Source organism: Vombatus ursinus, unplaced genomic scaffold (genome assembly GCF_900497805.2).
Source record: "Vombatus ursinus unplaced genomic scaffold, bare-nosed wombat genome assembly UNPS02013199.1, whole genome shotgun sequence".
Classification (NCBI taxonomy): domain Eukaryota; kingdom Metazoa; phylum Chordata; class Mammalia; order Diprotodontia; family Vombatidae; genus Vombatus; species Vombatus ursinus.
In genome coordinates this window covers 4,415-18,634 of record NW_020952977.1, presented here as the reverse complement: position 1 = coordinate 18,634, position 14,220 = coordinate 4,415, and the positions used below count along the sequence as shown (strand labels likewise).

At 44.3% G+C, this 14,220-nt stretch overlaps 1 protein-coding gene across 2 annotated transcripts in view; it reads right to left on the bottom strand.

The window, feature by feature from the left end:
- Window positions 1–917, bottom strand: part of LOC114040465 (sodium-coupled neutral amino acid transporter 3-like) — a 28,102-nt gene extending 27,185 nt beyond the window's left edge. For both annotated transcript variants that reach the window (XM_027858580.1, XM_027858579.1), the window contains exon 1: window positions 801–917. The gene's annotated coding sequence lies outside the window, so the exon portion shown is untranslated. The remainder of the gene's footprint in view (window positions 1–800) is intronic.
- Window positions 918–14,220: the final 13,303 nt, after the last annotated feature.

Here is a 14,220-nt window from a genome sequence, read left to right as displayed (position 1 = left end):
GACGCTGTATAAATATATCCTTCCGCCTCTGCCCTCACCGGCTGGGCAGGCCTCTGGGCGCAGGCCCCAGCCCGATGGAGCACCCCCAAAACCCGGCTCCTGTCCAATCCCGTCGGGCAGTCAGTTCCTTCTTTCCAGGCTCAGGCATGGGGACGCGTCTCCCCGCACGTCCAGCTAGAGCCCCCTGGACAACGCGCTGTTGTCTGGTCAGGGGGGCGTGCTCACACCGAGGCACTGAAACACACTGCACACTCTCATTGACTTATACGGAAACATAGACACACTCCTACACAGACGAACACGGACGCACAGCCACACATTCATCCACACAGGCACACGCACTCAGACACGCGGGGACACAGACACACTCACACAGACGCAGATTCCCACACTGTCGCCCCGGGTCGTGTCCAGCCCCTTTCTATCCTGTCCATTTCTTTCGAGCCTCCCCAGACCCGGAGCTCTAACAGGGGGTCAGGACTGTCGCTTTGACTAGGGAGGAGGAGCCGGGGCTGGCCCTCCTTGGAGTCCCCAGGGACTGGGAGTGGGGGAGGCGAGGACACATCGAAAGTTGAAGGAATGGAATTAAGCATTTAGGGAAATGGGGGGGCGGGGCGGGGGGCCGAGAAGCTACCCCTACTCTCCTGCGTCCGCCACCTCCCACCCCCACCCCAGAATCTCCAGACTTGGCCCGATCCTCCCCCCCAAGCTTCTCCAAGTGCCCACCCCGATCTGGAAGTCACTGTGTTTGGGGGGGAGTGAGCAGAGGGAAATGAAGTGGGGGCGTCCTTGCTCTGTACCTGCGGCTCCCTGGATCACGCGGGCAGGACAGAGGAAGAGCTATAGGCTGCTGGGGACCAGAGGCTCCGGGGTTCGCTCCGGGTCCGCTCCGCGATCTGGCGCTGTCCGCTCTGATCCCAGACTACACAGTGCTGTCAGGCAGCTGAGATGAAGGGCGGCCGGCCCCGCCCCCGGTCCCGCTTGTCTCCGCCCCAGGGGGTGGGCCCAACGAGGGGGCCAGGGTCCAGAGCGGGAGGTGCAGGGGCCCAAACTGGGCAATGGAGAAAGCTAGAGGCCCTTGTTAACTTGCTGGAACAGGAGCTGTCCCAAGCAACAGCGGCCTCCCCAGAAAGAACTCACAGTCTGATGTGACAGGGCCAGGGAGAGACATGACCCAGAATACCAAGGGATCTCCGAGCCCTGCCTTACCTAGGGAGGATAGGAGTCCCTGGAATGGACCTTGGGAGACCTGGGTTACAGTCCAGGTTCAGCCTAACTCCAAGTGTGACCTTGGGAGACCACTTGTCCCTCTATGAGACTCAATTTCCCACTCCCTAAAAATAAGGAAATTCAAACAGATGGGGTCTCTTCAAATTCTCTTGCTGGAAAACCTTCCCAAAGGGGCCTAATTTTATTCCTTCTCTCTGCTCCAGTTTTTCTTTGTCTTTCAGGGTCTCTTCTCCTTTCTCCTATATGGACACCCAGGGCTCTCTCCTCTCCTTTCCTCCCTTCCCCTCCCCTCCCCTCCCCTCCTCTTTTCTCCCTTCCCCTTTTCTCTCTCTGTCTCTCTCTCTCTCTCAAAAAAAAGTAAGAAATTTGGAAGAGGAGCAAAGAGAAAACCATGCTCCCATCAAGCAAAATGTCTAACACTGAAATTAAAGCAGATAAAGGGTGGACCTTAGAGATCACCTAATCCAACTCTCTCATTTTGCAGAGAAGGAAACTGAGGCCCAAAGAAAAGTAGCATGAGCTAGGTCACCCAGGTGACAGCATACAGTAGAAGAACCAGACCAGAAGGTTCTTTCCAGTGGGCCTCACATGGTGACGTAGGTCACCTCCTCACTCTGCCCTTGCCCTGGGCACCTGATGCCCCTGTCAGAACCTGCATCCCACCTGCAGTCCTGCTGTCTTAAGATATTTAGGATTCACTTAGAGACTTGTGGTGGGGAGTTATGGGGGTGGGTGGTACAGTGGGAAGAAGAGTCTGAAAGTAAATGTTCCACCACTGGCTAGATTGAATGAATGAATGAATGAATGAATGAATGAATGAATGAAAAAGGATTTAGTAAGCACTTACTATGTATCAAGCACTGTGCTCAGCACTGAGGATACAAACAGAAAAGTGGACAGTCTTTGATCTCAAAGAGTTCATATTCCAATTGAGGGAGACAACACAAAAAGGAGGGTTTGTTTGTAGGGCAAATGGAAAAATCTGGTGGTCTTTAGGGTGCAGCAGCAAGGTGGATTGTGACTTTGAATGGGTCATCTGGCTTCTTTGGATTTCCTCAGTTTCCATCATCTGTAAAGAAGGAATAATATCTGCCCTGCATCCTTCACAGAGCTGTGGTGAGGATCTAATGAGAGAATGGATGGGGCAGCTGTTTGAAGAGTGTAAAATGCCATAATCATCATCAGTCAGAGGATAGGTGCATTTTGTTGTTGTCCAGTTGTTTATAGTTGTGTTCAACTCTCTGTAACCCCATCTGGGGTTTTCTTGGCAAAAATACTGGAGTGATTTACTGTTTCCTTCTCCCATTCATTTTACAGATGAGGAAACTGAGGCAAACAGGGTTAAGTGACTTGTCCAGGCTCACACAAGTGTCTGAGGCCAGATTTGAACTCAGGAAGATGAGTCTTGCTGGTGCTCTATGCACTATGGCACCACCTAACTGCCCTGGGTGCATTTCGGGGACCATATCTACCTTTCAAACTAGGGGCACCCTGAAGTTGGGCATGTTCAGTTTGCTCCCCTCTCTTCTCTACTTTGATGACTGTAGCTCCCTCTTTTCCTGGGGTGCCAGCCTCAGTCCATCCATCTCAGAGGCCAGGAGATGGACTTTGATTGAATTAACCTTCTCCTGCTCTATTTCCATCCCCTGGGGCTTTTCTGTCTGCATCACCATTCACTCTAGCCTGAGGCTCACCATCTGCTCCCCATCAGCTGTGGGAGATTTAGGAGGCCAAGAGTCAGGAAGGACTTTTGGTTTCTCTTGCCAAATTCCTTCTTCCACAGGCTCACTGTGTGACCTTAGCAAAGAAAGGCATTTCTTGCCATCTTAGCTTCTGAAAATGAGATGCCTTAGTGAAAGTTAAGTGTAGCTCCTCCCCCATTTGACAGATGGGGAAACTGAGGCTCATAGAGGTTAAGTGATTTGCCAAGGTTACAAAACTAGTCATCAGCAGGGCCAGACTTTGGTCCCAGTTCTTCCAACTCCAGATATAATGTTCTTATCATTATATCACACTGCCTTTTACCCTCTCTGGGCCTCAGACAGAATCTGTCAATTCCCATCCTCTTTTTTAAAAAATCTATTTTATTTTTTCCAATTACATGTAAAACCAATTTTTAACATTAGTTTTTTACTTTTGAATTTTGAGTTCCACATTTTCTCCCTCCCTCCTTAACTCCCATGCTCTCAAGGTTTGATAGGTTACAATATATAAAATGTTTAGAGATATAAGGAGGGGTGGAGCCTGGATAATTCTAATCTGAAAGGTGATTTTAATTTTTTTTTTCAATGAAGTCTCATTCTAAACAACTGTTTTTTTCCCCCTCAACCTCCCCTCTCAGCTAGAAAAAGCCCGTTGGAAACTGGGTACTTCCTCCCCTTCTATTTCCCAGAAAACAAAAACCGTCAATTTAGTCCTGAAATACGGATAAGATGACAAATATTTGAAGAAGCAGCTGGCACGTGAATTTACAATCAGGAGACCTGGGTTCCAGGTAAGACTGTAATACTTTCTGGTTGTATGACTACTAGTTGGTAAATCATTTCCCTTCTTTTTCCTTCGTCTGTCAAATGGAAATAATCATACTTATATGACCTACCTCATAGGGAGGTGGTGAGGAAAGTGCTTTGGAAACATTAAAAGACCATAGAAATGGGAGTTATTATTACACAGATGAGTGATTATTACAGTTATTTCTACTTAACTGGAGAGGGGGCCATTTAATTAATCTATCAGGTAAGCATCAAGTGGTCTTATTGCATACCTACTGTGTGCTAAGCACTGGGGATAAAAAGACAAAGAGGAAACAGGGGTTCTCCTCAAGGACCTTACATTCTAGGGACAAACCACATGCTCACTTAAGGAAATATGAAATACATAAAAGTAACTTTTAGGGAGTGGAGGTGACCCTTGGGCTGAACTAAGAGCCATAGGCAAGAAGTTCCAAAGAGGCTGATTTCAGCTCAAGATAAGAGGGACAATATTCTAACAATGAGAACTGTCTCCAAAGTGAAATGGGTTGCCTAGAAAGGAAGTGGGTTCCTCATCCCTGGAGGTCTGCAAGCGGTATTATAATGGAGAATCCCATTTAGTTCCAAGTTGGCCCAGATACCCTCTGAGGTCCCTTCCAGATCTGAGCTTCTAAAAGGTTTTAAAGGTCTGTGTGGGTGTTGGCTCTGGCTTAGATTCTATGCTTCCTCCTCCGTGCTCCTGTAACCAAGGTATCTAGAGAAGTTTGGCCCTCCTCCCTGCCCTCTTCCTTCTCCACCACACAGAATATGATCTCAAACATCAGGAAATCCAAAACTGATTTCTATTGGCTTAGGAGGGTGTTATTTGATTAGGACCTGTTGCCTTGGGGGAAAATGAAGGTTGAGATAGGGGAGAGATTTTCGATCTGATTTTGGTCTACCTCTGACTGATGATACCATATGTTTGATTTCCCTGAGTTGACCGGAAACTGCGACTTGGGAAAATCTCATCTGCTTTTTGGGCCCTGATCTATAAAATGAAAAGATGGGACACGATGGTCTTTAAGGCATTGAACTTAAGGGGGTGTTGGGGTGGAGAAGAGGCACAGACAGGACAGGGAAGTCCATGATGAAACCCTTCCTACAGACGGAATAATTTCTGGCCCAGTGTTGCCATAGTAGAGAGCAGTAATGGGTGGGCGAGGCAGAGCAGAGGCTGAGCTGAGGCCCAAGGCCCCGTGTGGAGGCAGCTGTTGTTGGCCTCTGCTGTGAGGTTGTTGTTGAACCCTTGGGATGAGGGCCAAATCAAACCTCCCACAACACACACCACACAGTGCCCCGGCCACCACCTGCAGAGCCTCCCAGTTCCAAATGCCAAAGGTCAGGTACCACAGTTGGGCTCCAGTTGACTGGCTGGGACCTGGTAAAAACACCCTGTACCCTTCTCCAGCCTGAAGGGAGGATTTCTGGGATAATAATGAGGGTGTGGCCACTGTGGTTTTGACTGTATTGGGGTTGGGGGGGGTAAGGGGAGCCTCTATCCGTTGCTCTTCCCCCCGAGAATTGTTTAAAAGCCTCAAGTCACTACCCTGGACTTGACATTAGGAAAACCTGGGTGAAATCTTGCCTTAGACACTTTCTAGCTGTGAGACCAAGAGCAAGTCACTTAACTTTCTGAGCCTCAGTTTTCTCAACAGCAGAATGGGGTAGAGGGTTAGACTCAGTGGCCTCTAAAGTGTTTTCCAGCTCCAAATCTGTGGTCCTATTTGGTACCTTGTGACCTTTGACCTGCATGATCCTCTCTGGGCCTCAATTTCTCATTCATAAAATGAAGGGGCTGTATACGATAGCCTCGATCGGCCGCCCTTCCAGTCCTACATTTATGGTCCTATGGTGTGTGAACTACCTAGGGAACAAGCGTCAAGAAAGAGCCAGGGATGGAAACAAGAAGGATTTGGGTCTTTATCGTTGTTGGTACCCATCGCACTGGATGGAGCTCTCTAGGTCTTAGTAAATAGTGTTCCTGAATTGTCGCAGCCAACTTAGGGATGTATCTCTCAGCAATCAGTTAGGCTAGCCCTCAGATGACAGATGTACATCATCTCTGATGGCATGGCCAAGATGGAAAATCTTTCTGCCTGGGGAGGACCCACTAAAACTTGTCTTAAAAAATGTTGGTTTCCACTTATTTTGGAGAAAAAACATCCCAAAGAGGTAGCATGGTGTGATCCTTACCTGAGGCATATGGCTGGAAGCAGCAAGGCCCAAAAGGTGACCCCAAGACTCTAGGCATTAGAAGCGCTTCTGTATGGGCTACCAGGCTGGAATAAATGGGTTGGCACCATGGGTCTCCCTTTTCTTAGACTGACCCAACTATGGTAACTGATATGTTGTTACTGAGGAAGGTGATCAGCTTAGAGAATGAAGGAGAATTTCCTGATCTGCAAGGAATACATTCTAAGAAGGCCTTTTCCCACAAATAAGGAAATAGATTAAATCATCCCATACTTGTGGTAGATGGAAATGAGCCCTCAATTAGGAACCAAGCTAAGAGTATTGACAAGAGTCTGACCCTCAAAAGAAGATCTCTTCCTGATGGTGTTAGAAGAACTGAAAGGTCTTGGGAAAAGGGAAGCTGTGAGTAGAGAATGAGGGCTTATGACATGGGCCAGGAGAGGCCATTTCCTATAGTGTCAAAGGGGACCTCTTTTCCCAGAGTGCCTTCAAGGATTAAGGGGAGGAATCTTCTGTGAAGACATAGCCTTCAAGAATGCAAGGTCTGAAAAAACTTCTGCACAAAAGAAATTAATGCACCTAGGATAAAGAGAGAAGAGGTCAAAAGGGGGGAAAATCATTGCATCATATTTTTTAGATAATGGTCTGGTATTCAAGATATATAGACAATGAACAGAAATATATAAGATGAAAGGCTATTCCCCAATAGTTAGGTGATAAAAGGATATCTACAAGCAGTTCTCAAAAGAAGAATTATATTAAAACTAAATGAAGGAATGTTCCAAGTTAATAATATTAGTAAGAGAAATGCACATTAAAACAACCCTGAGGTTTTACCTTACACCCAGAAAATTGGCACAGCTGACAAATGATAAGACTAGTCCACAACAACCCAAGTGGGAAAATAAAGAGTTGAAATGATTTGCCCTTGGTAAAGTGATAGCTTTGGTTCCAGGACTTATAAGTAGCAAAGCCCAGGTATCCATGCTCTAGCACCATCTCTACCCATTCCCCTGTTCCTGGGGTCCCACTATTAGAAAAAGTGAGTTAACATCCAGCCAAGGTGTCCTCCATCCAAGAGTTCTTCCCAGACAAGCTGAACTGAGATAAATCTCAGCTTTAGCTCACATAGCACAGAAAGGGTTTTTTTTTTTTGGTACTTGGATACACACATTGCCACCTCCATCCCCCCCATCTGACTTAGTGGCAAAGCTGTCTTCCCTATAGGGAAAGGATATTGACCTGTTTAGCTGCTAGCCCTCCCCCTTGTCTTAGGAGTTACCCTCATGCTGAGCTCTATATTAGATGTAGAGCCTTAACTGGGTCTTGGACTGACCCTTGCTGGATGGTAAGCTGGATGAAGGTAGACAGAGAGCCTCTGTCCTAAGTCCTCTTCTCATTATAACCTTCAAAGCCTTCCTAACAACTAGATGAATTGAGCTGCCTTAGGAGTTAGTGATCACTGGTATCTAATTATTGGTGGTTTTGAACTGAAGGTTCGATGACCTTGTATTGGGAATGTTGTAGAGGGAGCTTCCATTAGGATGCAGGTTGGATTAGATGCCTTCTCAGGCCCCTTCAAGTTCTAATAACCTGGGACTCAGTTTCCTCTTTTCCAATGACAACTCTCAAACCTGGGCCACTTCTGCCATCTTCCTCCTCGGCTCCTACTCTTGAGCCAATGAATGCTAATGGAGAAAGACATAAAAATTGTGCGAATGGATTTCACTCCAAATTTATGTTTGTTGTGCAGTAATTTTTTTGTTCATCTCTGATGAACACCTTCACATCCTTTTCTCAAGCTCCTCCCCACCTTCCCCAGCCTCATCTCATCTTTTAGCAGACAACTTTACCTCCTCCTTCACCGAGAACATTGAAGCCATGAAGCCAAGGTCATGAAATTCCTATCTCCCCTCCTCCATACCTGCAATCCCCTTTATGACTTCACCTGCCCTCTCTTCCTTTGCTCTGGTGCCAGAGGGTAAGGTGGCACTTCTCCTTGACCAAGCTAACCATTACACTTGTACCCCCACCTCCTTCAGAAGATGACCTCATCTATCATTCCTTCACCTTCTTTCTCACCTTCAACTTCTTATCTCTTGGTTTTCCCCCCACTACATCACATCCCCCTATTCTTAAAAATAACATCTTTTGACCTTGTCAGCCCCTCCAGCTATCTTCTTGGAACCTGAGTTTTGAGCACCCTACTATACCTAATGTGGAGCCTGAGGGTAGATGTGGGTGGAATAGCCTTTTTGACTGGCTACCTGCATCTTTAAAACTGGTGAGACCAAGCTACACTCTTCTGAAAGACTCCTAACCATTGTGCAGTTCACGGACACCACGAACTGAACCAAGTGAGAGGAGAGGGACTCATCCTTCCTCCGCTTACCTCCCTTGCACCCCAACTCCAAGAAATCAGTCTAGGAGTATTTATTCCTGTCCTGTGTTGTTTGTCCTCATCAGTTTCAAGTGCTGGAGGTGATCTTCAGGGGACCAGAATTTGACCTGTGGTGACCTTGGAGCCAGGATTTCAGGTAGGGTGGTGCAGTAGTCAGCCTGGCATGGGAGCCCCGAAAAGCTGGGAGCCTAGGACTTGAGCCCCAGGGGGGCATTTTGGGGTTTGGAACTGGGACTGTCTGTATAAGAACTGAGCTAAGCTATCCCCTTCCCCTCCCCAGAGCCTGAGATGGTATAGGAGGCGAGGGAGATTATGCCTCCCATGGTTTGAGGAGTATATTTGTATGTTTGTGATTATGCTGTCTGGAAGTAAATATGTTCCTTTGTTAAAGCATCACTGTGTTACACTCCTATATGTCTTCTGCTCAACTCTAAGAAAGAACCATAGGTTTTTACTACTTCTATTTCATCACTAGTTGGTCTCCCCTCAGTGCTCCCACTCTACTGAATCGACTTTTTTAAAGGTTAACCTCTTAATTGCTAAATCTCAGTTGATATCCTTCATGACCTTTTTGCAGTACTTGCACATTAGCCCCCATTTCTTGTGGATATTCCTACTATAGCACTGCTCTCTCCTGGCTCTCCCACTTGTCTGTTCTTTCTTGGCCTCCGTTAATCAGTCGCTAAGCATTTATTAAGTTCTGATCAGGTGTCAAACACTGTGCTAAGCACTAGAGATACATAGGCAAGTACATGTTCCCTGGGCTCAAGGAGCTCACATAGACAGCATGCAAAAAAATTGTATAACCCTGGTTCATCAACTCCCTAAAGATGGATGTCTCCAAGCCTCTGTTTTGGCCTTCTTTACTTCTCTATGCTATTTCTTAGTCATTTCATCCACTTTACTGGTTTCGACTCTTCTCAGGGCAGATTTCTCCTAAATCTACATATCCGGCCCCAGTTTGTGTCTTGAACTTCAATGCTATCTCGACAACTGTCTGCTGGACATCTCCAACTGAATATCTTGCCAGCACCTCAAGTTCAACATACCAAAAACTGTACTAGTCATTGGTCCTACCCGAGTCTGTCCCTCCTCTCAACTTCCCTATCTGTTAATGGCACCACTATCTAGTCATTCAGTCTCAAAGCCTTGGTATCCTCCTTAACTCTAACATCTTGCTTGATGTCCCCAACCCCACACCCAATTAATTGCCAAATCTTTTTAATTCTTCCTCTGCAACATCTCTCTCTCACATCTGTCTTCTTCCCTCCATTCACACTTCCACTATCTTCATTCAAGTCTTTATGACTTCTCCTTTCAACTGTTGTAACTGCTTCCTAACTGGTCTCCCTGTCTTCAGTATCTTGCAAATCATCCTTGAAATAGCTGCAAATAATACTGTTAGGGCATAGGTCTGACCATGTGATTCTCTTGCTTTAAAACCTTCAGTGGCTCCCAAACCCTCTAGGATAAACTATAAACTCTTTAGCCTGATTGCAATCTCTCTTTCCAGTTTTATTTCACCAAAACTCATGTACCACGGGAGATGGCCCCTGAGCTGAGTCTTAAAGGAAGCCAAGGATTCTAAGAAACTGAGGATAGAAAAATCACATCAATTTTGGACACATCAATAATAATAATAATATCATTTGAATTTAGCCCACTGAAGGTTTTACAAAGAGGAGTGATATGATCAGATATGTGCTTGAGGATAAGTTATTTTGTCAATTACATAGACAAGGGGTCAGAGAGGGCAGAAACTGGAACTGGAAATTGGAAGGGGGACCAATTAGGAGGCTATTGCTATAATTCAGGCAAGAAGTGGTGAAGACCTGCACCTAGAGAAATGGTTGTATGAGGAGAGAACGTGAAAGATTTGGGAGATGCTATAGAGGTGGACATGAGAAGACTTGTCAACTAGTTTCTGGAGGTAAGAGAAAGGAAAAGTTAAAGATAACTCTGAAGTTTCAAACCTAAGTAATTGGAAGAACGGTGGCTTTCCCCTGCCCCTACCGAAAATGGGAATTTTGGAGGAAAAGCAGGTTTGAAGAGCAAGACAATGAGCTCCATTTTGGATATGCAGAGTTTGAAGTGTATCAGGATATCCAGGTAGTTTGTAATGTAGAATGAGAGTTTCCAGAGAGCCATTAGGGCTGGATACGTATTTTTGTGAGACATTCACAGAGAAGATAATTGAACCAAGTAAAACAGATGAGATCACAAAAAGAGAGCAAATAGAAAGAGAAGAGACATGAAGGGAGAGAAGAGGAGAGATAAGGGGAGAAGAAAGGAGAGGAGAGATGAGGGAAAAGAAGAGGAGAGGGAGAGGGAGGGGAGAAGAGATGGAGAGGTGGGGAGAGGAGGGGAAAGAAGATGAGAGTAGAGGAGAAGAGAAATGAGGGGAGAGAAGAGGAAAGGAGAGATGAGGGAGAGGAGAGTGGAGGGAAGAGAAGAGGGGATAAGAGATATGGGGAGAGGAGAGGATAAGGCCTCATTGGACACTGTAGTTAGGGGAGAGGAAATGGATGATGATCTAGCAAAGAAGACTGAGAAGCAACTCTCAGACAGATGGAGGCAACCAGGAGAGAGCAGTGTCATAAATGCCAAGGGAGGGAAGAACATCCTGTAGAAGTAAATGTTTGATAATGTCAAAAGCCACATAGAAGTCTAGTGGAATGTGTATGACCATAAAAAGGTTATTCATTAGATTGAGCAATTAGAGAGTTTTGGTCACCTTGGAGAGGGCAGTTTCAGTTGAACTGCGGTGTGGAAGCCAGATTGAAAGAGTTCGAGAAGTGAATAGGAGCTTGGGGGAGTGGCAGCAATGATGTTGACTGTGAAAGAAGGAGGTGTAGGATGATAGCTTGAGAGGATGGCAAGGTGGAGTGAAAGTTTTTGAGGACAAGGAAGCGCTAGGCATTATTGTAAGTGTAAGGGAGAATAGCTCTTCTTGGACCTTATATTTCTAACAAGTATTTCCCTTTGGATTACACCTCTCAGAAGCCTATGCGTGGGCTCCGTAGTATGCCAAAAACACTGGTGTGAACTCTGATTGGGCTGCTACATTTTTAACACACCTAATTTAAAATCATTGGCTATCTATTCTTTTTTTCCTTAGAGGAGAGGCAGTATGGTATGATTCCTGGGAATCAGGAAGACCTGGATTTAAATCCTGTTTACACTTACTGGCTGTGTAACCTTAAGCAAGATACCTATCCACCCTATGCCTCCATTGCCTGCTCTATAAAATGAAAGGGGTTGGATTCATTGGCCTTGAAGGTCCCTAAACTCTGAGATTCTAGGATTTTATAAAGTGACTTGCCTACAATCACAGGGCTAGTATCAGAGCTGAGATCTGAACTCAAATCTCCTGATAGCCTTCAAGTAGCCTTCCCTGATTCTCCCAGCTAGAAGATCCTTCTCCCTCCTCTGCACTGTTGTAGCATTATTTTTGAGGCAGGATGGTGTACTGGATAGGGTACTGGCCATGAAATCCAGAAGACCTAGGTTCAAATCCTTCCTCAGGCATTTAGTATGACTTTTAGCAAATCACTGAAGCTCTCTGTGCCTCAGTGTTCTCACCCTTAAAATGAAGAGGTCAGACTTGAAGGGCTCTAAGGTCCCTTCCAGCTCTGAATCTATGATTCAATGATGATAAAATACCAGAGAGCCTTGTGAGGCAGACTCCATGAAGAGCGACGGGAAAGGTAGAATCCGGTGGATTAAAATTCTATAAGAAAAGTCAAGGATAGCGAATTCGCAAAAATGAAATTCTGGAAACAATTTGGATGAGGAGGGAGCACAGGGAGTGTCAGAAGAGACTGCTAGATGAACAGAAAATTCACCAACCAGCAATGATTTTTTTTAAAAGGTATGTATAGAGCAGCAATTCTTAAACTTTTTGGTCTCAAGACCCCTTTACAGTCTGAAAAATCATGTGGGTTCTATTTATTGACATTCATCTATTATTTTATTAAAATTATTTATTAAATCATTCAAAGTAACAAAAATAAATTCATTACATGATAAGATTGTTATGAAAATAAGCATGTTTTGAAAAAAGTTGTGAGAAGAATGGCATTGTTTTATAAATTTTTTCAAATATCTTTAAAGTCTGGCTTAATAGAAGACAGCTGGATTCTCATATCTGCTTCTGCATTCAATGTGTTGGGACTGGTTATTTTGAAGGCAAAAATTCCCTGACTTTTCCTATAGAATTTTAACCCATGATTATTTTGAAGTCTATGAAGAAAATCCTCACACAGATATGTAGTTGGAAAAGAGATATCTTAACAAGCAAATTAGTCTTAGTATGGCTATGAAAATAGTCCTTGAACTATTTTTATAACAAATAACTAAATGAATGAATAAATAATAGGGGTCCTCAGGCCATGTTTTGGAAACCACTGATAGAACAGATGGAAGCACAGGCAGGGGCCAGAGGATGAATATAAAGGCATGCAAGAAGACTGGCAACGGTGTTAAAGCTCTGAATGGGCTGGGGATGATTAGTAAGAAAAGCTAAGGGCAAGCTAAGCATTGAAGAAAAAGAGAAAGACCAAAGAAAGGAGAGGACCTCAGCTCAGGGCAGATGGGATGATGATAACTGGTCACCAAAAGAAGGTAGAAGAGATCGATGTCTATTAACTTCTCTTTTGCTCAAGGAAAATGACCTTTGGACTAGAAAGGATGGAACAGAAATGGCTCAGAGGTTTTAAAGCCTGAACATAAAAGAGGAGATAGTAAGAGAGCGCTTAGTTACTCTGGATAAATTCAAGTCACCTGACCCACATGAACAACACCCTTTCATGTGTTATTGCTGAGCCATTATTGGGGATTTTTTAAAATTACATTTTTAAAATGATCAAGCATTTATTATTTCCTCCCAGTCTCTCTCCCCCCTCAATGAAAAAAAAGGAAAAGAAAACCATTGTTAAAAAAAAAAGTATAGTCAAGAAAAACAAATTTCCATGTTGGCCGTGTCCAAAAGTGTGTGTCTCCTATCTATATATTGATCCATCAGCTCTTTGTCAGGAGGGTTGTGGCATTCTTCATCTCTGGTCATTTGGAATCATTATCCATTGGAATCATTATCTGGAATCATTATCGTTGATCAGAGTTCTTCAGTCTTTCAAAGGTGACCATTTTAGTGGTATTTATTTCTTTGTTTTTAAAACATCCGTATCGAAATATACAGTAATCATAATTGTGAAAAAATTTTACAGCCAGTTTCTCTGAAAGAGGCATCATTTCTCAAATATATAGAGAATTTGAGTCAAATTTATAAAAATAAGAGCCATTCCTCAATTAATAAATGGTCAAAGGATATGAACAGGCAGTTTTCAGATGAAATAATCAAAGCTATAGTCATATGAAAAAATTCTCTAAATCACCATTGATTAGAGAAACACGAATTAAAACAACTCAGGTACCACCTCACAACCTATCAGGTTGGCTAATATGACAGAAAAGGAAAGTGACAAATGTTGGAGGGGATCTGGGAAAATTGAGACATTAATGCATTGTCAGTGGAGTTGTGAACTGATTTAACCATTCTATAGAGCAATTTGTAACTATGCCCAAAGGTCTATACCATGTATACTCTTGACTAAGCAATACCACTACTAGGTCTGTATCTGGACCTATACATACCCACATATTTATAGCAGCTCTTTTAGTGGTGGCAAAGAATTGGAAATTGAGGGGATGCCCATCAACTGGGGAATGGCTAAACAAGGTGTGGTATATGAATGTGATGGAATGCTATTGTACTATAAGAAATGATGACTTAGGATGCTCTCAGAAAAACCTGGAAAGACTTACATGAACTGATGCAAAGTGAAATGAACAGAACCAGGAGAAAGTTGTACATAGTAAGAGCAA